We start from the raw sequence: 26,526 nt of genomic DNA, 5'->3' as shown, positions 1-26,526 counted from the left end.
CAGCTCCTGTTACACAAACAGGCATATTCAAAGTTCAGTTTGGTTCATAGCGTGTTAAGTGTGGCCTTGGCCCACCACCCTCCATTACTCTACTTGGAGGTTCAGGTTTGATTATTTTTCTCTCAGCAGTTTTGTACAACGACATGCTTATGAAGCCATCCGTAATTTGGGTTTTCAAAAAGGTACTGCTCAGTCATTTGGGGCACACTTAAGCCTTTGTGAAGCGTATTTCTCAGAGAATCCATGCCACTGTCTGTTCATAGAAGCCAATGGATGATACTTTTCTATCTTCAAAGGGACAAGCACAGCAGTGGCCTTCAAAATATATCTTTCTTTTCCGACAAGCATATAGATTCCCTATTTTAAACCACCTGAGACGAATATATAGCAACAAATCCTGCAATGACAGCATGCTTTCAAGATTCACTGCATTGCTTAAATGTAAAGGTCAGTTTAAAGACAGCTGTAATTTGGCAGTGGAAACTTCTGTCATAACCGAGACTAATGAAAAGTGTAACCACCAGCCCTCTCTTCCCCCACCCTGTTCCTCACAGAACTCTCCAACTGTAATGAACATTACTCACATAGTCACCATTAGCATTTTTATACAGGGGAAAAAAAAAAGAGTATATTTAAGTGATGAATACATGTACCAAGCTGCACTATTTAACCCAAAAACCAAACACTCGCAGTTTCAACAACTTAAGCTGAAGTCAGTAAAGAACTTCAGCCTAAGTCAGTAAAAGACAGGGTATTGTCCCTCGTGCCTTTCACACACCCCAAGGACCTTATTTGCATTAACATCCTACTTGGAAAGGTTTTTTTGACTTAATACTTATCTCCCACAGAGACTAAGAAATAAAAAAGAGAAACTGAAAGGCTACAGTCTATCAAGCAGTAAATCTTAGATAATGAAAAACTGGCTCCACATGTAGCTGAGCAATCATCATACGTCGCATTTCACTAGACTTCAATAGGAAATACAGCTTCTACCCGTGGGGCTTTCCAAACCATGAATGAAAACGTATTTTCTGTTATGCAGTTAGCATTTCAATGAGGAACAAAGCTTCAGCGCTAAGTTCAAGCTTCACTGCACACACACCTGTGTATCCTGAAGCTGAGATTCCAAACTAGCCGCATCCTTGGCAAACTTAATGCCTTTCTTCTCTGCTTCCTCCAGGAGACTTGAGACATTATCCAACTCGTTCTGCAAAGCAAGCAGTCTAAAGGTAATAACGCGCAGCAGATCCATGGCAAAGCCTACATCTGACACAGAACACAAAACCTCAACAAATTCCGTGGAAGGCAAGACAACAACACATCCCAGGTACAACAAGCTAAGAATACTGAAGTTTGGTTAGAAACGTGTCAGTCCTGAACTGAAGACAGAACATAGTAAGACTTAGCCATGATATTTAGCAGAGCATGTCATTCCAACATCTACAAACATATTTAAAGCTATTTTTCATTATAGGATCATGTATTTTATAGGACCGTGTATTTTACAGTACCATTAATTCAAGGATTGTCAGGGTGGCAGCTGGGTTTAAAGCATCACTGCAAGAGAAAAGGTCAATGCCAGGTGCCAATTCTTGCTATTTTAGGCTATGCTACTTGTATATACAGTGAGAGACTGCCAAAACGCTTCCCCCAAAAAGAATGGGGCCATTCCCTTTTTCAAGCACTTTAGCTTGATTTACTCATAATACTCTTTGCTGTGGCTAAGAAGTCAGCTCTGACTGCATTTTGTCTGTTTTCTCCATTTCGCAGAGGAACAGCCCTTTACTTGCAATCCCTATCTGTCAAGTTCCTTTTGAAGCACAAAAGGAAACGTGTGGCCATCATCAATCAGTACATTTTTGCTCAAGCCTACAAATGAGCTCAGCCCACTCTACTCAACTCCACATCCAAGCCAAAAACCTGTAGGCCAGCTGTCAGCAGAGCCTCCTACAGGATTTGGTCTCCAAAATGGGAAGCCATGTACTTCAAAGCCACTGTGATTCTTACATAGTCCAAAAAGTTCAGGATTCATGTCATGGCTCTCCAGCTATCTGAGGTGTGTCACCACTTTCAAGCCCCTCAAGTACACGAGTACATGACAGAGATCGCCTCCCACATCAACTACAGTCCCCGTTCCTGTAGACCTAGCTGCATCTTTGATAGTCATTCCTCCTAGCCACTTCTGTATATGGTTAAAGCTTTTACTTTCTTGTGTATAGTTCAGCAGTTTAGGAATTCCATACAGCCTTACCTGCAGCTTGTTAGCTTTCTCCGCCAGCTCCACCCTCAGTCTTTCTCCTTCTGTGACCCTAGCAGTTAGCTCTTGCACCTGAGCATCGAGCTGCTTCCTCTTATGTTCAGACTCTGCCTTGACCTGCTGCAGTACCTTCACTTCACAGGCCAACTCCTTGTTGTCGGACTCTAGGCCTTGCTTGTTTTTTTCAAGATTTGCTTTGAACTAGGAAAAACAAAAAGGAAGAACTTCAACACTTTTTTACATATCAATAAAGTTTTCTGCTAAAAATATTCAGTCCAGCAAATCAGGATTATAAGCTCAAAGATAAAACAACTGCTCAGCAAGTTGTAAGTAGGGAGCATTTAAAATCCTGCTGTGTAACATTTTGCATATGTTAGCCAAAAAAATTAAGGTAATGCAAGTTAATCCACTCTCAGATATCACAGGTAACAGCGAGGACCAGAAGATATTTCTATGAATTCAGTAAGATCTGGGATGTCAGTGCTGTAAAAGGACCATGTGAGTAGCACTGAGCAGGAAGGAATGTGCCCATTAACAGATCAGCATGGCTCATCTCACAGAAATAAAAGGAAAGATATCAGCTACAGCTGCCCCGATTTTAGTAGGCATAGCAGCCTGGAGGTGCGTAATAAAGCACTTTTCACCACTGCGCTGACATTTGTCAAAAACCTTTTTAAAAAGGTAGTAATTGCCATAAGGGATGTTTAAGTGCCATTCTTACTATATTGCCAGAACTGACAATCTTATCACAGGACCTTTGTTTAAGATTGTAGGGTATTTTTCTGTCTTTTTATGCTCTTATTGAGAATATTTAATGAATAAGGAGCACAGGAAACACGTAAGATTTTCAGGTGAATAAACTATAATTTCCATCAGGTTTAACTACTATATTTCTCACGTAGTATTTTAAACTAAGGAGGCTTCTGAAATATTCCTACACAAAAATATTACTACAGTATATGAACTGTCCACACCTATATCTGTGAATGACTAGAAATAAAATTTTACAAGCTAGAGATACTTTTTTTTTTTTTTGGCAGTGTTGGATTAATTCTACTTCTGAACAAAGACAGTGAAGCTGCACTGGAAGGAACCACGTTGTCCAGGTGTGCCGCTTCCTCTGCTCTGGCAGGGGTTACCAGAGACACACTATAACTCTGCAAATCAGCAAGATACTCCACAGATATCTAGCACTGGAGGTCACGGTACAAGCATAAAGTGAAGAGTGGCTGGAAGAACTTTTACGCTACCCGTACTCACAGTTTGTTATTTGTGAGTGTTGACATTACAATTACCTTATTTGGAACCATTCCACAGTTCGCTTAGGCAGAGAACTGCTTTTCACCAAATAAGCACATAGGCTGCTCGAGAATTCCCACAAAAGTACTACATCAATTTATCTCTAGGTGCACTGTTTCCAGGTCTAACAAACACTTTTAGATAGTCTTGGCATCTATCTGAAAAGTTGCTATATGTTCAAACCAGCAGGATATATTTGATTCAACTGCAGTAGTTAAGTATGTACAGAGGACAATTTAGATCTGCAGATATCACTGGAAGTGACCACGCCACTTATGTTACTTATAAAAGTCCTGAAGCTGAAAAATGTATTTCTGTAATTAATTTTCTGCTCACCCTTTTGGCCTCTTCCAGTTGTTCAGAGAGCTCTTCCAGGGCAGTAGCATGCCTCTGCCTGATTTCCTGGATCTGTGCTTCATGGTTTTTGGATTCCTCTTCAATTGCTTTCTTCAGTTCAGCCACCTCCTGCTCTCGCTTTGTCCTAGAGGAAGCATCAATAGTTATCAAAAATCAACATTTTAGTCTTTTGTAAATTCAAGGTGAATTTTAATGGTGCCTGCTTATACAGACACGTGATGCTACCTCAGCTCTTGCTGTGCTGCAGTGGTATCCAAGGTATCTTCTTGTTCAGTTTTTAAAGCCTCCAGCTCTTCACTTAAATCTCTTTTCTGCTTTTCCGCCTTGTTGCGAGATGTCTTCTCCTCCTTTTTTTGTCTTATTTTTTTCTGTCTTCTCCTTTTTTTTGTCTTCCCCTCCTTTTTTAAGCACTCTATGGAAGTAAAGGATTATATTTATAAGCAACTTTTTCCTGTTGTTATCCTCAAAAGGTTCAGGGGCAGGGCAATGGGACAGCAAGAAGGGTGAAGTTTAATATACACTGTGTCAATTCTTTCTCCAGACTGCAGCTGGAAGGGTGACTGGGAAAGATGAAATAGCAAAGTAGAAGTGCATGATTGAGATAGAAAGTCAAGAAAAAGTCAATGACTGGAGAAAAAACTTTGAAGTAAGGTAACAAACATAATCACATGTTGACAGAAAAATAAGGAATAGAATCTAACAGAAGAGCAGTTTGAGCTGCTCGGCCAGGTGATCGCAGACATCAGGATTCAAAAATGAAGAACTACAGACTGGAAAAAATTATGGCTTGCGTAGTTGTGGAAGGGCTAGGCTAGACTCCAAAAGGTCTACTGGAAAATAGTGTAACTTAAAGAAAACTTGGATAAACAATTTTTGCAAGTATCTGTACCACTAACTCACATCCCATTGATATTTAGCAAGACTTTGCAACCCTGATAGCCTCCAGTAATTTCCTTGTGTAGCCAAGATACTCCTGCCCTAAGGTATTTCTTTGTGAAAACCATCCAGTTATCAGTGCCCTAGCAATAAAATACATTTAGATGATCTGCCTGTGGTCTCATTAAGATAGTTATTGGCTGCATTGTCTACAGTTAGCTAATGACCAGGTATGTAATATATTGAAGTCACAGGAAGGTTTTGCTTAGCATAGCATTAGCACAATTCAACATCTATTAGAATAAATGTAAGTTATTAGACTTGTTCAATACTTTGTGGGTTCTCAGTGCAGGGGTTTCTCACACCCCTCCTAAGCCTGCTACAAGATCAGGACATCTTCTACATGGAAACGGAGCCATATTCAAGAATCATATCTTAGAGCTACCGAGGGGTATTTGGGATTTTCCAGACAATCTAAAGTAACATTGTTTTTCTCTAAAAAGCTCCTCATTCAAACAAAAAAAAATAGCACTTTTCTCTGTTTTTACATCATATTTCTGGCAGGTGACAGAAGAGTGTCATAAGACACAATTTCTCAATGGGGAAAACTCACAGTAAACTGAATTAGTGGGGTTTTTTTTGGTTTTGTGGGTTTTTGTTGCCCCCCCCCCCCAAATTTCAGTACTTACCAGTGTCAAGACCCTAGCAGAGTGACCTTCATGGCTTCTTGAATTGTCTCAAAGAGTATCATTTTACTGTGCTTTACTAGCCAAGTAGTTGAATGCCTTATATTTAAGCTTTAATTTCCATTTCTAAGGTCATCACTCTGGGAACAGCATCATAACCAACCACATCTGTCAAGTATCTTCAGAAACACTAGTCCCAATTTAAGTACACAACTACTCAAGCATTATTTTCCAATGAGTACAGCTTACTTATGCCCATCTTAAAGTCCCTGAATAGGCTTTTTAAATAAAAGGTACATCAATCATCTATTATTCATATTACTTCAATACCTTCCTACACAGATAAGACTAAACTTTGGTATTTTTCCATAGGGCATCAGTATTAAAATATGTAGCAAGACAGCCCATAACAGTAAGTGAAAAAAAAATTTCCAAATTAGGGCAGATAGCAACATTGCCTTATATTTTGCAACTTTGTCTTGGCAGTTTATTAATGTTGCACAATACCTATTTACAAACATAAGTAATTAAAAAACCCACCATAACATCATGAAAGGTTACATATAGGGCTAATTCAGTCGTGACAACACAGGCAAAACAATCAGAAATAAACGGCCAAAGAAACTGAACCATTTTAGATAAACAAAGCATCAAGAAAGGCAGAACAATTCAGATTTGCTTATTCAAAAAATATTAGAAGACTAATGAATGCCTACTAACATTTTTCCGGAAATATGTTGTTCTAATGTGTTATTATAGAAAAGTGTAGTGCCTTCCCAAGAGACAGATGTTTTACCTTGTTACTAAGGTATGCATGCAACAACATGAATTTCTGGAGTGTATCATTAAATAAAATGAATTCTCAAAAATGGAAAGCTAACAAATTAAACACGAGAAAGACTGAGCAGCCAAATGCAACAAGGCTTGCAAGCAATAAATTATTCTTTCAAGATTTAGATAAAAGCAACAGCTATTAAGGTATCTACATATAAGGTTACACTTAGCAGACTGGACCAGATACTGCATACACTGTAATAAGTGATCCACTCCTTTCTCGCATGATGTACAACCTGTTAACAGGCAAATGTAGCAAGAACAAACCTTCCAAATCAGTGATCATCATTTCCTGTTTGTTCTTGAGTTTGGCCAAGTTTTTGGCCTTTTCTTCTTCTTCAGCCAGCTGAGAAGTACATTCAGCAATTGGATCCTCCATCAGCTTCTTTTCCTAGCCATGAGAAAGGGGAGAAAGAATAACTTCTACAATAGAATTTGAATCACAGAATCACAGAATTGTAGGGGTTAGAAGGGACCTCTGTGGGTCACCCAGTCCAACAACCCTGCCGAAGCAGGGTCACCCAGACCAGGCTGCACAGGACCACGTCTAGGCAGGTCTTGAATATCTCCAGAGAAGGAGACTCCACAACAATAGTCTCTAAGCAACACAAATAACTGAATATACAAAATCCATACAGAGGTCTCATACACCAGATATAATACAGATTTCATTTCAAGTGACTGACCTGTCAATACTACGGATCAACTGGAACCGTACAGAGGCATGAACACTTGTTTTCCAAGAAAGCGAGACTTGGAATTGAACACACAGGAGGTCTGGTTTTAGCACAGCATTTGTTTTACACTTTTGGAACTCTGTTTGCAATGAACAACAGTAGCTATGATAAACACTGTTTCCAGCTCTTAGGTTTGGAAGACCCATGGAATTGGAAAGAATGCATGGCAAATATCTCCCTTTTAAAGCTCTCAGTGTCTCAGCTTCCCCTTGGTCAAACCCCACAAGTCTTCAGGCGCAAACTCTATAGATAACGCAACAGCAGCCTGAAATGCTTTGAGAGCTATCACTTGGTACTACCATCACTTAAGAGCAGAATCTCCACCACGCATACTGGTCTCACCTTCAGAAATTTGGAATTTTGGTCCTCCAACAAACAGAAAGGGGGGCTTGCAAGACAAGCAAGACTTCAATTAGTCAGACTGGCCGGGCCTCCGGCAGCCCTGCTTTCCACAGTTTTGACAAACAACAACAAAAATAAACCCACAACACCAAGTAACTGTCTCGACAGCCTTAGTCACTGCAAGGTGTTTTTGTATGGATAAGATCATCACTATTTTTCAAAAATCAAAAAGGTTATGAAAGAACCAAGAGGAAAGCAATACTTACAGAGCCTGTGGCTTTGTTTTTGCCCTGTACTTCGAGTACTTAAGAAAGGCAATCCTACAATCGAGACAGAAGCTTTCTTTCAAGAATTACCGTCCACATGAGAAGCAAAGTCTTAAAAAACTGGAATACCTTTAACTTTTGCCAGAAAAAAGGGTAAATGGAACATGAGTGTAATAAAGCAAAACAAAAAAATCCCCAAAATCCAAATTTGCAGTTTCTGCAGAAACGCAGAAATTTTCAGTTCCCCTATTCCCTTGTCTCAGTCAGCAAATTTAACAATCTTGAGCTTCACACCAGAGAGCCTAGGGAGAAAACGCGGTGGTGAAACTCAGACCACAAGAAATTTTCACACCAAGACAGACGCACACTTCTTCCGTTTATGTCTACTAATTTAAATAACTAGCAACTAGCACTGTTTTAGTGAAGAATAACAGGTTTTGACAGAGTTCTGTAAAGCAGCTAGCAAAGGTTTAGTTTACTCAGCTAAGTGATGTGAATTTTGCAAAGCTGCATCATACCTGCTCAGAAAACAACTCAGGATCTAAAAATAAGGTTAGATGTTTCAGTATGAAGCTACCGCTCCTTCCAAAATCACTGGAGAAGGATAGGTACACCTGGGAACTTAAGAGGCATTTCTTTTGCTTATCTTCAGACAGGATAGACTGCTTCCTCAGGGTGTCCATTTCTGTCCTCACTTAGAAACAGAACGGAACATAATCAGACACACACTTAACTTCTGTGTTTCAATTAGGGCAGTTAAAGCTCATCTGGGAAATCCTCACCAAGGGGAGCTTCAGTCTGAATGAGCCTACCCATGATCCTGTACTTCAAAGCCAATTATATTTCTTCTGAAATTCATAAAACAGATTAAACAATTTAGTATTTCAGCTACAAAGGCAAATGCAGTCACTGAAAGCCATCATTAACCTGCAAGTACCAGTAATTATGTTACGGTTGAACTCGATGACCTTAAAGGTCTTTTCCAGCTTAAGTGATTCTATGCTTCTATTTCTGAAGCTTAAAACGGCACCACCTAGAAACCTGAATTTTTGTGACAATAAGAGTGGGTTTGGGATGTGAAGGCTTTGAGGAGCAGGGAAGTGAACAAAAGTCTAATTCCATTCACCTGAACCAGAGGTACACAGTACCAGAATGCCTAGAACTGGATACAGCGGTGGTAGATGGATGCAGTTATTTATAGAACTTTACTTCACACACTACCACGATGGAACACACCTGCCCATTTCAGGTATCTGACCATGAATAGGGTCCAGCTATGTCCACAGTCCAGCTTAGAGTACCCCCTTAACCTCACGCAGCCTGGAGAACCTGCAAGTTCATGGCAGCCCCCAGGCAGTGAGTGACAACCAGCACTTTTCCTTCTTTTGGAAAGCTGTGTATGCAAACTTTTTTTTAGTTATTTCTACATTTTGCACTGACTTCCCTCCCCATTCAAAAACACAAAGTTTCTAAACTAAAGCAGAGCCCAAGAGTCAGAATTAGGACTCATTACTTAACCATATTAAAGCAGCTCTAACACATGCATTAACACGATTTCATTCTTTTCTCTCTTTCCCATGCCACTTAGTGCACACAGGATTGATGAGCCACAAAGCCAAGTAGTTTAGAAGACTCTGTTTACTCCCTACCCTCCTTGCTTAATCTGTCAAAAACCCTCTCTGGACACATGAACCCCCCCTCCACTCACCAGTTACCTGTCCTTGTTCTCTTCCTCACCCTTTCATTCTAAATAACCTTTTCTCCACACCACCTGAGTCTACAGAGGAATAATTGAGAGCAAAGGCAAGAGAGGCTCCTATGTTGGCCTAGGAGCATGGGATAGCTGACCAGACCAACAGACACCAGTGTGGGTCACCTTTGGTCTGAGATGCCCAGGCTAAAGCACAATGGTTGCCTTTAGAAAGCTGGTCCATGTATGACCTGGTTAACAACCGAACAAACCACAATATGCCTGGTGCAGATAAAATATTCAGATTTACTGGTAAAGTTCTTAACACTACCACCCCACTCCCCCCAAATTCATTAGAGCGCAGATGTGTTGGATGTGAAGCTAAAGCTTCCAGTTATTTACAACAGATATCTTCCATCTTTTCTCCCTTGCTACGCATCAACTAGAACTGTACACGTGTTAGTTCTGATGCTCAACCAAGCACACTGCAGACAAGGATTCAGGCTCACTTTCATTCCACCTTCAATCTATAGATGAGCCTGTTCATAACTCACTGCCATGCGCTTCTCCCTGCTCTCCATCACCTGGCTCTAGAAAGCCCAGACTCAACTCCTAATTTAAGGGACTACCCTAGTCTCACCTAGCTATGCCAAGTCCCACAAGCACTAAAGCTTCTCTTCTACCTTTTTACCACCACCACCCACCCACGCTTCCTAGCACTGTGCCCAAGACAATACCTTTAACATTCTTTGTGATTAAACAGAAAAGAGACAGTGTGGCTACAGATTCAAACACTCAAAAACTAGGAAACGTTAGTATTCAGGCTGTTCGGCGCTGTAATTCCACCCTCCGTGGTTACACTGTGTTACTGGCTCTGTTCCCCACAGGACCCCTGCCTGGGGATGACGTGCCAAGGGCTACGCAGGACTCCTCTGCAGGCACACAGCCACCAGCTGTGATGAAACAGGGCGGCTGGGAAAGAAAAGTGTCACAGACAAACAGCTGAATGCCAGACACAAGAAGGCTGTTGAAGGGATGAGTAAAGTTCCTATGTGATGCTCCTTGCGTAAGCCAAACATTTCACAGCCAGTGCCGCTGGAGAACGTACATGGTGAGCATTTGTGGCATGGCAGACCATTACTGTTACTCTGGCCATGGCCTGAGGTGTCAAACTGGGGGCTGCGTTTGTTTGTAATACTTCTACGGCACCCTGTAAAGGTTTGCCTGTCAGGCAAAAGAGACAAAGTTAACCCTACACTTCAGAATGGTGTCGGGAAGATAATTATTCATTCATCAGCATACAAATTGTTCATGAAAAAAAATCCATGCAACTTTCAGAAGTCTAAGTAATATGCATAGCACTGATAATTATTCGTTACAGGATGGATAAAAGTAAATCCATGACTTGCTGTCTATTTAACAAGCCTGTTTAGCATCATCTTTGTGCACAGGTCAGTGCAAAGGCTGTACAGATGGATACCACGGATCACCACCGGCCCTCTACAGTTTTCTAATGTATATGTGAACAGGAACAAGTTAGGGCTGCTTAAATATAACCAATTCTGACACTTCCTAACTTTTGAGTGTTAGGTGTGTAGATTAGACATTCTTCATCTGCAGTATATAAATAAAAATTAATTGTTACAGAAGCGAGACTCATTTGTATTTTCAAAACGGTTTAGGTTACGTGAACATTTTGCATTTTTCATAAACATATACTTAATTCAGTGCTTACTATGGCAGTGCATTGAATGAAGTGCACAATCAAAGTATCAAACTTCTATTCAGGACACTACCCTATTCTTTTTACTGTGTCTGAACTATGTTTTACAAAGAACAAAAACTTTTCCAGTCTTCATCGTGACAGTCTTCGATGGCTCACGAAGCAGCTGATTACACCCACCATCTTAAACTCCTGTCCCATTTGATCACGCTGCTAAGTACAGAATTAGATTCCAGTTCAACCAGCAACTTAAACAGAATTAGCCAGCACTGCATTAGACTGAGCAACTCATCCTTCCCTTCACCAACATCTTCCACCCCAGCTTTTTTCTGTGCCTTCACTTCATATCAGTTATGCAGCCACGCAACAAACAGAGGAAACTTGTTTCATCTAAAGCCAGATGGACTTCATTTCTTCCCCACGAGGGTGATGAAACACTGGTCCAGGTTGCCCAGAGAAGCTGTGGCTGCCCCCTCCCTGGCAGGGTTCAAGGCCAGGTTGGATGGAGCTGTGAGCAACCTGGTCTGGTGGAAGATGTCCCTGCTGATGGCAGGGGGGTTGGAACCAGATGATCTTTAAGGTCCTTTCCAACCCAAACCATTCGATGATTCTATGACTTTCAGAACAGTAGTTTGAGCCTGCAGTCTCCAAGCCCAGTGAGTGGCCACAGGAATTGTTACGATGGCAAAACTCAAAAAGAAGACTACTTTTAGCACAGGTACTGGCACAAAGTGCTTATGGAAACACAGCCAAACAAACAAGGAGTACTTTTTAAACCCCTATTTTTGACTGTTTAAGTGGTTAAGCACAGGAAAAGTTTTGCAGAAAGGTTGTATAATCTTCATCACACAATGTTTTCAAAACTCAGCTTTAAAGGGAAGCATATTTTGAAAGGAGGCTCGACAAGAGGCTCACAGAAGTCTCTTCAACCTGGTGCATTCCAAGCTGTCAATAGTGTGTTTAGAAGTACTTGGTATACAAACTCTGTGCAGTTCCATTCTCTGCATAATTCCCTTCCCCTCCAAAAAGTTGTAGGCAATTATACTCCTGTAGAAATTTTAGAAACACTAGTTTTGTTCAAGGCTGCACAGCCATAAATCCAAGAATATTTATAAATCAAAACCCACACAGAAAACAAGTTCTGAAGGATGACTTTCTAAATAGCATTCTGCAGAGCCATGTATTCCCCTAGCACATGACAATGCTAATGCTGCCGACACTCCAGTCACAGCATCCTCCTAAGGCCTCCAAATCTATCTGCAGAGCAATCATTCCCTCTCTCCAACTTCAAATTATTGCTTTTTTTCCTTCACAGACTGGTCAAAAGTCCTCTCCTGGTTTTCTAGGAGTTTGAGTCTTGACACATTCCAGAATATCTTAATATTAAGTGTTGTACACTAGAAATTACAGAAGCTGATGCTTCTGAGTCTGATATAGTTTGAAAACTTCCAACCACATACGCCAGTGTCGAATATAGCAAGCCACTTGCTTCTAGCAAGTTGAATTAATATTCCACTGCAAAGAGATCCAAGTGCTCATAGCAACAGATATTCAAACCCATTCATATCTTGTAAAGCAAAATATTGATAAAAACTCATTGTGAATTTTGAAGTCTAGCAGTAAATCTGAAGAAAGTTCTACATAAATCAGTTAGTGACAAGTTACCAAAAAACCCAAGACTCTGACATAAGTGCATATGCTTTTGTCTGTAATGTACTAAAACTAGAGCTTTTTATTAGCTGCTCGCTTGTAGACATATCAAGTCTACAGCAGTTTTGAAGCTTGATGATTTTTCTTATCTACAAGATAATTTTTGAAAGAACAGAAAGCTTGTTCACGAATATAGTACTGAAAACTGCATCTGAGGGAACTAAATTTACTAAGACTTGCCCAAGTTAATTAAATTTTTGGAAAACTGGCATACACTGCATCAGAAAGCTTTGATACCGTTCGTAGTTACAATGGTTGCATAAAGCCTTTAATTTCAGAAGAGAAGTTAAACAGCTAACATCAACTGGAAATTTTAATGTAACTGCTCATTTCAGCCCCTACTAAAGAGAAAATAACGGTTGAGAAAATTATGTGGATTACATTACATCTTATCTTTAATAAAAAAGTTATGGTTTTTTTTAAATGCAAAGATGGTGGTTTTCAAAAAGAACAATAAACAAATGATAAAATATCCCAACTTACGGGAATATTATGGTCCTTTCTTCCTTTATGGGAGGAAGCAATATGAGCAAGGTATTGAATAACCTTCTTTGTGTTTTCAGTCTTCCCAGCACCAGATTCACCTCTGCAAAACTTTTCAGACATTTTCCTCAAAACTGATTTTCAACAACTTATGAAACCTTTGTTTAAAGCAACCTCATTTCATTCCATTTACGGCTTTGACTACACAACAGACCTTCACTGTCTAGAACAAAAAGCACCGATGTTGCAGGGAACTACATGGTGTTTGTTTAAAATACTTTCTTCATCCTAAAGATCATCTTAGCATTAAGATGTTGATACAATGCATCACATTAGTGTGATTAAAAGCTTTTTGCTATGTGCCTGAATTCCTGTGTTACCTTAAGTAACAAGAAACAGCCCTGTCCTCTGCCTTGATCACAAGTCCAGAGACAGATTTATTCAGAGTGCAGAGACATATATATTAGTTTTCTTAAAATCATTATACACACACACTTTTATATTTAGCATCATTTTAATATATTGTATATACCAGGAGCTGGTTATGAGTATTACCAAGTTGATGGAAACATTCAGTATCTTTAGAAGCCAGTTTCAAAGTACAGTAAAACATATTTTAAAGAAACAGGTTCTTTGCACTGCTTATCACAGACTCTTAAGTAGTTAAAAAATATATTTCTGGCCATACGGCTACATGAATTCATTAAGAAATGAATTTATTAGTGCAGAGTGGTACAGTACAGAGATAAATAAAGACAGCAAATGCACATTTACTTCTTAAGACAGAGGTAGAGTTAAAGCAGAACGTGTTTAGACAGAATTTATTGTAGTGTTTACATACATGATATTGTAGGCAGGAAGCGTGACCAAGTTCATATCACTATAATTACAAATGATGTTACTACAGCTCTTTTTAAAAAAATAAAAATTAGGTCTTGTCCTCAGATAAGTCCAGGCACATCAATGGGATTACCAGGTCTCGCTTAGCCATGATTAACTGGCAGTAAATTACTGGAGAAAGATCCCATTTCAAGCGAGACAGTGACTGCCACTAGCAACTCTGACGGGTGTGAAGCAGAAACGCATTTCATTAGAGGGATTTGTGTGGAAAAAGTCAAAGTAGTTCCGTCATTCAACAGTCCTTCAGAAATTAAAGGTTGGAAACCAACTACTTTAAGAATGACAAGTGTACATTTTGCATGCTTGCATATTTCTCAGCTAAGATACTCAGAACAGCAATGTTAATTTAGCAGGGGGAGTTTAAGCACATTCTTACAGTCTTCACCTTCCTCCACCATGCTGCATACGTCAGTTTTGCAGCTAGTCTGCATTCACTTGGGTATTTAGTACCTTCAGACCTGCACTTCTTGATCAGATAGGCAGCTTAGAAGCATCCCTATCCTCACATTACCCTTAACCTCCGCAAAAATGAGACAATATAGCACTTGAAATTTTAACTTTGCATATACAGAAAGGATATCACCCCAGAAAGGATATCACCCCAGATGTTCAAAGAGAATGGACTCTAAAACAATCTCATTTCTTCTTACCTTCCAACCCTCTCAAATGACGGAAAGCCCACGGGACAGCTGCGCTAGCAGAGGTGACCTCTCGCTATGAGGTGGCCATATGTGCACTCCTCCACCCATGAGCAAGCAGCAATGGAGACTGAGGAAGTGCACTCACAGCAGTTTAGCAAACCCATCACGGAAAAGTAGCCTACAAGAGCTAGGTACAAACTTCAGGTGAAACAGCTTATCTGTTTGACCTGACAGAACAGTATCAGTCCCTAGGTTTTGCAGGAGAAAACGTTTAACTGAAAACACTAAAAAAAAAAGTTGATTCTGCAGACAAGCTATGGGATATTTATCACAGCCTCAGTTACCAAGTTGTGGCCTGCAATACTAGAGGGTTAATCAAGGCACCTGATTTTATTGATGGCATACATCAATAAAACAGACCCGCTCTCTCGGACCGCATGGGCGCCGCACGCTCCCGAATTCTCAGAAGCAACTACATCAACCTGTCCAAAACCATTTTGTTCCATTGTTCCTCATAAGACAAACATCACTGAAAAATAATACAGAATACCAGAGATTAAAAATCACTGTGCTCAATTAGTCAAAACTTTCCAGTGATTGAGAGAGTAGTTCCTTGAAACTTGTTGACTATGCTAGCTTTACTCATTGCATGGGAAAACTTGGAAGGTATTACTTGAAGAGCTGGTTACAAAGAAGATTACTCTGAGAATTAGCTAATGGATAACTCGGTTTCCTTTTTGCCAAGTTACCATCGATGTGCAACACAAACTGGGTGTACTTTGGGACCGCTACAAGTGGAAGAACACACTTTGACTCTTAATGAACAATCCCATTTCTACCCAGGCCAGAGTCTCCACATACAAGACAAATGTGCAGACTGACAAGCAGGAATAAAAGACCTCTGGTGCCAATACAGTCTCCCTTTTACTACAGTGTTTACATTAACATAATTCATGACTTCAAGCAATATAATAATATAATAAAAGCAGTCTTGCTTGTTTCTAGATGTGTATTAAAATATGCTTAATGCTAAAACTATTCTAGCAGATAAGAGAAGCAAGAAGAGTAGTACAGCAAAATATACTTTTACGTTTTAAAACAATACCGTTTGTTCTAACTGTCATCAGAGCTTGGGAACGCATTATTAGTTGTGCCTTTAAAATTGCACAAAATCTTTTCTGCCAAATCATAGAAACAAAGTTTATCAAAATTTAAAGGAGGAAAATCTACTCTGACACATCCAGTGACGAGAAAATAGTAGAATAAATACAGTCCAGATGTCGACTTTCTAGAAGGGCAGCACACATTGGAAGAGTCCAGTAATCAACAGGATTTTCTGGCATACGCACCAGTAAAGCTTCATACAGCACAGGAAGGTCGAAAGCTTGCAATACATTCCTTTTGCTAAAAAGCCTTTAAATCTAATAGTGTTTTTTTTTTTTTTCCTCGAGAAAGTCTTTATGCAAGTTCTCATTCAAAAGCAACGCTAATGAATGTTATCATCCTAGTTCTCCTCTCCCTGGAGCTTCCAAGTATGCCAAGTATTTCCTGCAGGACAGAGTGTTAGATAGCTCTGCTGCCATATACTATAAAAGAATTAGAAGATTTAGGATTAAGTCCTTTTCATTTACAGAAATAATGACATCTGCATACTTTAGTTCTTTCCTAGGAGTGCAAACACACAGATTATAAAAATAAATTAAAATCTACCTCTATCAACCTGCCCAAAAAAGGTAAACTTTTAGTAACACTATGTACAATATTTATGGAATGGAGATTGTATCACGAAGCTAAAGATTAACTTTTTCAAAACCTTGTTTTAATATAACTCAATTAATATGTTACCATAAATTAAACAACCAAAACCCTTGGCTGAGATCCTAGCCTTACTTCAGTCAATGGCAGCTTTGCTAATGACTTCAGTAAGGTCGTAATTTCATCTGCTTTATTTCAGTCTCAATTCCACTACCAGTAGAAACAAAACCTTACCAGCCCGAATTCAAATGCTGTATCAACTCCAGCCAGGGGCTACGGCAAACAGCGCCTCCAAGCAAGCAAACCGTCCTTAGCAATAGCCTCAAGCTGGAGGTACAAGGTTATTGCATCAATTAACTGAAGGATCTCTCCATTACAAACTACGTTACAGAGACAGGTCAAGGAAAGTCTGACAGTTGCTGGTAAATTGATGCAGTATCTAGAATTAAAGCTTTTTTCCCTAGAGCAGCAAAAGCTTCTGCTCTGAAGCAGCTTCAAACACATTTAAAATACAAAAAGCTCAGCTGGCATAAGCACTTTGAAGTTTCTACATGGTTTTAAATTCATTGCGTGTAAAGCTATAGAGTCCTTTCCAATAAAGGAAAGCAATTTTCAGGCAAATTTATCTCAGCTACAATTTGGTTAGCAAAAATTAGTGACTGACTTCTCAACCAGCTGCAATTTCCCCCCCAAGCAACTTGAGCCCAGATCTTGCACAGAAGTAAAAGGCATTTCCTCTGCTGAACAGATCGCCATCGAGAAAACAAGTAAAGCAAACATAGCGGGAGAGGACTCGCAGGTCATAAAGCAAATCAGCAACACGCAGGAATGGAAGACAGTCTTCTGACTTCCAGGAGAACAGCATGCTCTTCCCATGCGGCCCACTTCTAATGGCAGTTGTTATTCCATGAACAGGTCAAACGTCTGCCTGGGAAAGACGCTGTTCTAAAGGAAAACGGTAGCAAAACAGTTGCTTTTCTTATTGTTAGGCAGGTTTGCAATATCTGCACATCTTCTTGTGACAGCTACAGTGTTTTGGTTTCGGCTGCTGCCAGCTACAAAAGCGCTACACGGCCGCCCCTCCCCCCACCACGGTGCGGAGGAGAATGGAAAGAAAACAGGCAGAAAACCGGTGGGTCGGGATAAGGGCAGTTTAACAGAACAACAAACAGATGGAACAGGAACAACAACGATACAGATAAGGAGAAAACACGACAAAAAACAGACCCGCTCTCTCTGACCACACCGGCACCGCACGCTCCCGAGCCGCGAGAGGGTTCTCGCCGCCCCGCCCCCCCCACCGGAACCCAGCGTGACGTCACAGGGTATGGAATACTGGGCTCTGTTCGGCCAGGTGGGGTCAGCCCCCACCCCCCGGCTGTGCCCCTTCCTGGAGTCCGGTGAAAATTAACCCTGTCCTGGCCGAACCCAGGACATACAGCACTCAGCACTGGCAGGACAAGGCAACACCACCACCTCTTCCTGAACTGGTAAATAAGTTTCTGGATTTTAGGGAAGTCTAACTAGTTTGAAATTCCTTACTGAAATCGCACTGCGAGAACTGGCACCCTTCCACCACCACCCAGCTAGCCGTTAATGTCACTAGCAGATCAGGGGCTCCGCAGAACGTGCCGTGTAGTGCTGCGAGTCACGTAGACAGAAGGACACAAAATGACACATGCAAAGAAAGCTTTAAAATTCAAAGACAGACTTCTCTTCCTCTTGCTACCTTTGCACAAAGTCTACTGCAAGCTAACAATATTTCCAAAGATAAACACCTGGAGTATATTAGGATGGTCAGATGCAGTTAGTGTCATCTGTCCCATTACAGATCGTATCTGTGACTTAAATTGCTGAAAAACTGTTTCGGTTTCGGCTGCCGCCGGCAACAAAAGCGCCACGCAGCCGCCCCTCCCCCCGCCGGCATGCGGAGGAGAATGAAAAGAAAGAGGCAGAAACCGGTGGGTCGGGATAAGGGCAGTTTAACAGAACAGCAAACAGAGGGAAAACAGGAACAACAACGATACAAATAAGGAGAAAACACAACAACGAACCGTACAACCCAGACAGCCGCTCTCCCAAAACAGGACCGGCGCTGCGCCCCACCAAGCCGTGAGTGCCTTCCTGCCGCCCCGCCCCCCCCACCGGAACCCAGCGTGACGTCACAGGGTAGGGAACACCGGGCTCTGTTCGGCCAGGTGGGGTCAGCCCCCACCCCCCGGCTGTGCCCCTTCCTGGAGCCCGGTGAAAATTAACCCTGTTCTGGCCGAACCCAGGACATACAGCACTCAGCACTGGCAGGACAAGGCAACACCACCACCTCTTCCTGAACTGGTAAATGAGTTTCTGGATTTTAGGGAAGTCTAACTAGTTTGAAAATCCTTACTGAAATCGCACTGCGAGAACTGGCACCCTTCCACCACCACCCAGCTAGCCGTTAATGTCACTAGCAGATCAGGGGCTCCGCAGAACGTGCCGTGTAGTGCTGCGAGTCACGTAGACAGAAGGACACAAAATGACACATGCAAAGAAAGCTTTAAAATTCAAAGACAGACTTCTCTTCCTCTTGCTACCTTTGCACAAAGTCTACTGCAAGCTAACAATATTTCCAAAGATAAACACCTGGAGTATATTAGGATGGTCAGATGCAGTTAGTGTCATCTGTCCCATTACAGATCATATCTGTGACTTAAATTGCTGAAAAACTGTTTCGGTTTCGGCTGCCGCCGGCAACAGAAGCGCCACGCAGCCGCCCCTCCCCCCGCCGGCATGCGGAGGAGAATGAAAAGAAAGAGGCAGAAACCGGTGGGTCGGGATAAGGGCAGTTTAACAGAACAGCAAACAGAGGGAAAACAGGAACAACAACGATACAAATAAGGAGAAAACACAACAACGAACCGTACAACCCAGACAGCCGCTCTCCCGAAACAGGACCGGCGCTGCGTCCCACCAAGCCGCGAGTGCCTTCCCGCCGCCCCGCCCCCCCCACCGGAACCCAGCGTGACGTCACAGGGTATGGAATACCGGGCTCTGTTCGGCCAGGTGGGGTCAGCCCTCACCCCCCGGCTGTGCCCCTTCCTGGAGCCCGGTGAAAATTAACCCTGTTCTGGCCAAACCCAGGACATTATCCACCCTTTATTCCATACCATCTACGTCATGCCCAGGTCCCCCATTGTCCAGTTGATCACCACCACTTCTCCTGTCTCCAGATATCATTCCCTTAGTCTATGGATCATCACTCTAAAGTGTCCATTGAGTTCATTTAATCCATGACTTCGGGCTCCATCTGTCGTAATGGTCTTCCGTGGCAGGGGAGGTGATGTGTGGTGATGGGCGGTCACTTGCTGCATCCGGAGCTCACGGCTGATGTATCTGGTGCGGCCCGTGCCCACAGTCTGCAGGAGATGTTGATCTTGATGAAGTTGCTGGATGCCAGTTGTTGAAAATCAGGTCCAGTTCCATCATTGCTGTGCTCTGCTAGGTTTTCATCGAAAAAGTCCATCCTTCTTTAATCTGGAGAATTCTTACTATGCTACTACTGGTACAAAATATAACAATTATAACAGTGATAACAGACAGTGACAGGGTTATTTAACAATTAACTTTATACAATTTATTTATGGACTATTCTCGCCCAAAATTAAATCCCCATGAGGTACACATCGGACTTCCCCATCCTTCCGCATTACCCACCAGGTACACCCAGGTCCTTGAGCAAAGGCAGTCCCGCGGACGGGCTTGCCTTTGCCCAAGGCAGGACTAACCCAAACCGTCTTCCCTAACATGTTCCGCATGTGCACTACAGGGACTTTATCCCCTTCTACTGGGCGCTGAGGTTTTGACTGGGCAGGACCAGCCCGGTTGGTGGACCCTCTGGTGTTAACCAACCAGGTGGCCTTTGCTAAATGGGTATCCCAATTTTTGAAAGTCCCACCCCCCATTGCCCTCAAAGTGGTTTTTAGCAGCCCATTGTAACGTTCAATCTTTCCAGAGGCTGGTGCATGGTAGGGGATGTGATACACCCACTCAATACCGTGTTCTTTGGCCCAGGTGTCTATGAGGCTGTTGCGAAAGTGAGTCCCGTTGTCTGACTCGATTCTTTCGGGAGTGCCATGTCGCCACAGGACTTGTTTTTCCAGGCCCAGGATGGTATTCCGGGCGGTGGCATGGGGCACAGGGTAGGTTTCCAGCCATCCGGTGGTGGCCTCCACCATTGTGAGCACATAGCGCTTGCCTTGGCGGGTTTGTGGCAGTGTGATGTAGTCAATCTGCCAAGCCTCCCCGTATTTATATTTTAGCCATCGTCCTCCATACCACTGAGGCTTTACCCGCTTGGCTTGCTTGATTGCAGCGCATGTCTCACATTCATGGATAACCTGTGCGATAGTGTCCGTGGTCAAGTCCACCCCTCGGTCACGAGCCCATCGGTATGTCGCGTCTCTTCCTTGGTGGCACGAGGTGTCATGGGCCCACCGAGCTATAAAGAGTTCACCCTTATGTTGCCAGTTCAGATCCACCTGAGCCACTTCAATCTTAGCAGCCTGATCTACCTGGTGGTTGTTTTGATGTTCTTCAGTGGCCCGACTCTTAGGGACGTGGGCGTCCACGTGACGGACTTTTACAACCAACTGCTCCAGCTGGGCAGCAATATCTTGCCACAATGGGGCAGCCCAGATAGGTTTGCCTCTGCGCTGCCAGTTGTTCTTCTTCCATTGCTGCAGCCACCCCCACAAGGCATTGGCCACCATCCAAGAGTCGGTGTAAAGACAGAGCACTGGCCACTTCTCTCGACTGGCAATGTCTAAAGCCAGCTGGATGGCTTTCACCTCTGCAAACTGGCTGGACTCACCTTCTCCCTCGGCAGTTTCTGCGACTTGTCGTGTAGGGCTCCATACAGCAGCCTTCCACCTCCGCTGCTTCCCCACAATGCGACAGGACCCATCCGTGAACAGGGCATACTGTTTCTTATCTTCTGGCAGCTGGTTATACAGTGGCGCCTCTTCAGCACGTGTCACCTCCTCCTCTGGTGATGCTCCAAAATCTTTGCCTTCTGGCCAGTCCATGATGACCTCCAGAATTCCTGGGCGACTGGGGTTTCCCATTCGGGCGCGCTGGGTGATCAGAGCGACCCACTTACTCCACGTAGCATCGGTGGCATGATGCGTAGAGGGGACCCTCTCTTTGAACATCCAGCCCAGGACCGGCAATCGTGGAGCTAGGAGGAGCTGTGCTTCAGTGCCGACCACTTCTGAAGCAGCTCGAACGCCTTCATATGCTGCCAGAATCTCTTTTTCAGTGGGAGTATAGTGGGCCTCGGATCCTTTGTATCCCCGGCTCCAGAACCCCAGGGGTCGACCTCGAGTCTCCCCTGGTGCTTTCTGCCAGAGACGCCAGGTTGGGCCATTCTCCCCGGCTGCGGTGTAGAGCACGTTTTTAACATCTTGCCCTGACCGGACTGGACCAAGGGCTACGGCATGAACTATCTCCCGTTTAATCTGTTCAAATGCCTGTCGTTGCTCAGGGCCCCATTCAAAATCATTCTTCTTCCGGGTCACGTGGTACAGAGGACTTACAATCTGGCTGTAATTTGGGATATGCATCCTCCAAAAACCCACAACACCCAGGAAGGCCTGTGCTTCCTTTTTGCTGGTTGGTGGAGACATAGCTGCTATTTTGTTGATGACATCCATTGGGATTTGACGGCGCCCATCCTGACATTTTATTCCCAAAAACTGGATCTCTTGCGCAGGTCCCTTGACTTTACTTCGCTTAATGGCGAAACCGGCTTTCAGAAGGATCTGAACTATTTTCTCCCCTTTCTCAAAAACTTCCTCCGCTGTGTCGCCCCATATAATGATGTCGTCGATGTACTGCAGATGTTCTGGAGCTTCACCCTTTTCCAGTGCAGTCTGGATTAGTCCATGGCAAATGGTGGGACTGTGTTTCCACCCCTGGGGCAGTCGATTCCAGGTGTACTGGATGCCCCTCCAGGTGAAAGCAAACTGTGGCCTGCACTCTGCTGCCAAAGGGATGGAGAAGAATGCATTAGCGATGTCAATTGTAGCGTACCACTTGGCTGCCTTTGACTCCAGCTGATATTGAAGTTCTAGCATGTCTGGCACGGCAGCACTCAGCGGTGGTGTGACTTCATTCAGGCCACGGTAGTCTATTGTCAGTCTCCACTCTCCAGTAGATTTTCTCACTGGCCATATGGGACTATTAAAGGGTGAGCGAGTTTTGGTGATCACTCCTTGACTCTCCAGCTGGCGGATCAGCTGATGAATGGGGAGAAGGCAGTCTCGGTTGGTACGATACTGTCGCCGGTGCACCGTTGTGGTTGCGATGGGTACCTGTTGTTCTTCAACCCTCAGCAACCCCACAACGGAAGGATCCTCCGAGAGACCAGGCAAAATGGACAGCTGTTTAATTTCTTCCGTCTCCACAGCAGCTATGCCAAAAGCCCACCGATACCCCTTTGGGTCCTTGAAATAGCCTCTCCTAAGATAGTCTATCCCAAGGATGCACGGAGCCTCGGGGCCAGTTACAATGGGGTGCTTCTGCCAGTCCTGCCCAGTGAGGCTCACTTCAGCCTCCAGTAGACTCAGCTCTTGGGACCCCCCTGTCACTCCCGAAATGCAAATGGACTCTGACCCTTTGAACTCTGATGGCATTAAAGTACACTGTGCACCAGTGTCCACTAGAGCTTTATACTCTTGTGGATCTGACGTGCCAGGCCACCGAATCCACACCGTCCAATAGACACGGTTGTCCCTTTCCTCCACCTGGCTGGAGGCAGGGCCCCTCTAATCCTCGTCAGAGAATTTGCTGCTCACCTGCTGTAAAAATGACTTGGAGGTCCCCTCCAGAGGATCAGAATCAAGGTCAAACTTTCTACCTGGTCTGGAGAGCTGGCTTTTGGAAACTGGAGCGGCACTTTTCCTAACAGAATCCCCTTTGGTGATTGTTTTACCTCGCAACTCACGTACTCGGGCCTCTAGACTTGAGGTGGGTTTTCCATCCCACTTCCTCATGTCCTCTCCGTGGTCACGCAAGTAGAACCACAGGGTGCCCCGGGGTGTATAGCCTCTGTATTCCCTCTCCTGAGCAGAGAAACGCCTGCCCCTAACAGCTGAGACACTGGCCCGTACAGGTGGGGAGTAGGACATATTCCTGTCTAGGCGCTTGACCAGTTTCTCCACGGCTGAGACAAGGGAGGAAGAGAGACTTTCCTCATATTGGCGGAGTCTGACAGCCACCTCGTCCACTGTTGGTGTGTCTTTACCTTTCCAGCTTACAACTGCCAGTGAGTTGGCATGCGAGGAGGGTGCGCTCCGCACAAACTTCCTCCACATGGATTGTGAGCACTGGAGTTCATCTGGGTCTGTGGGTACCTGCTCATCGTCTGTGTCACAGTAAACCAGCTCCCGCACAGCTAATTCCCTCAAGTACTGAATACCCCTTTCCATATTGGTCCACTTGCCAGGATAGCATACAAAATCGTCACTGAAGGGGTACCTCTCCCTCATGCCTGACAGAAGTCTCCTCCAAAGGCTGAGGATTTGTTCCTTTTTCCCAATGGCCTTGTCAATGCCCCTGTAACTGGCCAGGGATCCCAGCTGCTTGGCTTCCTTGCGCTCTAACTCAAAGCTGCTGGCCCCGTTATCCCAGCACCGCAGCAGCCAGGTGACAATGTGCTCGCCTGGGTGGCGGCTGAAATCTTTCCGCATGTCTCGCAGCTCGCCCAGGGACAGGGACCGGGTGATGATCTCTGTCTCTATCTCCTGTGATGACCCTGGCTCATCGTCATCCCTCCTGGAGCGATCTGCTCTCTTTGCATCTTTCTTTAGTTTTACAGGGGCGACTGCTACCTGCACAGGTTGGTCACTGGGCTCAGCCGCGATGCCTGCGGCTGGAGCTGGGGCTGGAGGGGCTGCAGGGCCGGCTGGGGGGGCAGCACCAGCCGCAGTGCCTGCTGCTTCGTTCCCCCACACTTTCCCCTTCAGGGCACTGAATCAGGTTGAACAGGGCTTGGTAGGCGTGGGCCAGACCCCAGCACATTGCAGTGAGCTGTGTCTCTCTCGAGTTGCCAGGGTGGCAGCACACTTTTTGCAGATATTTTACCAGATTGTCTGGATTCTGTATTTGTTCAGGGGTGAGTTTAAAAAACACCGGTGGTGCCCACTGCTCTAGACACCTGCCCATGCTGTCCCACACACCCAGCCACTCACAGCTATCCAGCCCCGGGGCAGGTCTCTGCACGATGTTCTTAATGACTTGTTTAGCCCTAAACAAAACCTGCAACCCATTCAGGAGGCATAACAAAAGGAGAGTGCTGCCCTGAGCATCCCACGGGTACTGGAAATTCTCAAAAGCAGTTAGGACCAGCCTGAGGGAGAGAGGGGGGGTAAAAGAGTGGGGGAAGGTATCCCCTTCGGTTTTCCCCACAGACTGGGTTTGATTATTCACAAATTCTAAGACATAGTATCCGAGGTATGAAAATGATCGCAGTGTCGCATGCAAATACAAGCCTAATTTCATGCACATTGACGTTATCATGTCATAAGTCGACATCTTACAGTACAAAAAAATCATCATCCTGATCTTTTTCCCTGCGATGATGAACAGCACCACAGGGAAAACATAGTGCAAGTAAGGATTCAAAAACCACAGCCATCTGATCACAGACATAAACATGATTTACCGGCGACTATTTAACTAACACAGAAAAATGCCTATAACAAAATTTAACAAAATCTAAGAAAGCTGTTTTAACACCTGCTGCTCAGCCCTGCCGTTATCCCCGCCCCACGTTGGGCGCCAATTAAATGTTATAGTTTGGTGCGGCTGCTCGCCGGCAACAAAAGCGCCACACGGCAGCCCCTCCCCCCGCCGGCAAGCGGAGGAGAATGAAAAGAAACAGGCAGAAACACCCAGGTCCCTCTCCGCAGAGCTGCTCTCCAGCAGGTCCACCCCAAGCCTGTAATGATGCATGGGGTTGTTCCTCCCCAGGTGCAGGACCCTGCATTTGCCTTTGTTAAACCTCATCAGGTTCCTCTCTGCCCAAATTTCCAGCCTATCCAGGTCACGCTGAATGGCAGCACAGCCTTCCGCTGTGTCCACCACACCTCCCAGTTTGGTGTCATCAGCAAAGTTGCTGAGGGTACATTCTAACTCTTCATCCAGGTCGTTGATGAAGAAGCTAAACAAGACTGGGCCCAGCACTGACCCCTGAGGGACACCACTAGTTACCAGCCTCCAACTAGACTCAGCGCCACTGATGACAACCCTCTGAGTTCTGCCATTCAGCCAGTTCTCAATCCACTTCACCGACCACTCATGCAGCCCACACTTCCTGAGCATCCCTAGGAGGATATTATGGGAGACAGTGTCGAAAGCCTTGCTGAAGTCAAGTCAACACAACAGAACACAACACATGAGAACACGTCAGAACAAAACAGAACTCAACAGAACACTACACATGAGAAAACACCAGAACACATCAGAACACAACAGAACACAAGAGAACACAGCAGAACACTACACATGAGAACACAAGAGAACACTACAGAACACAAAAGACCACAACAGAACACAAAAGTACACAACAGAACAGAATACTACACATGAGAACACAACAGAACAAAACCGAAAAAAACAGGACAAAACAGAACAGTACACATGAGAACACATCACAAAACAACAGAACACAAAAGATCACTACACACCAGAACACACCAGAACACATCAGAACACAGCAGAACACAACAGAATACATGAGAAAACAATAGAACACAATAAAAAAACCCAGAACACTAAATATGAGAACACAACAGAACACAAGAGAACACAACAGAACGCAACAAAACACAACAGAACAAAACAGAACACTACATGTGAACAGAAGAGAACACAAAAGAGCACAACAGAACACCACTGAACACAACAGAACACTACACATGAGAACACAACA

The sequence above is a fragment of the Opisthocomus hoazin genome, chromosome 22, assembly GCF_030867145.1.
Source record: "Opisthocomus hoazin isolate bOpiHoa1 chromosome 22, bOpiHoa1.hap1, whole genome shotgun sequence".
Classification (NCBI taxonomy): domain Eukaryota; kingdom Metazoa; phylum Chordata; class Aves; order Opisthocomiformes; family Opisthocomidae; genus Opisthocomus; species Opisthocomus hoazin.
Note: the sequence above shows the minus strand (reverse complement) of the source record.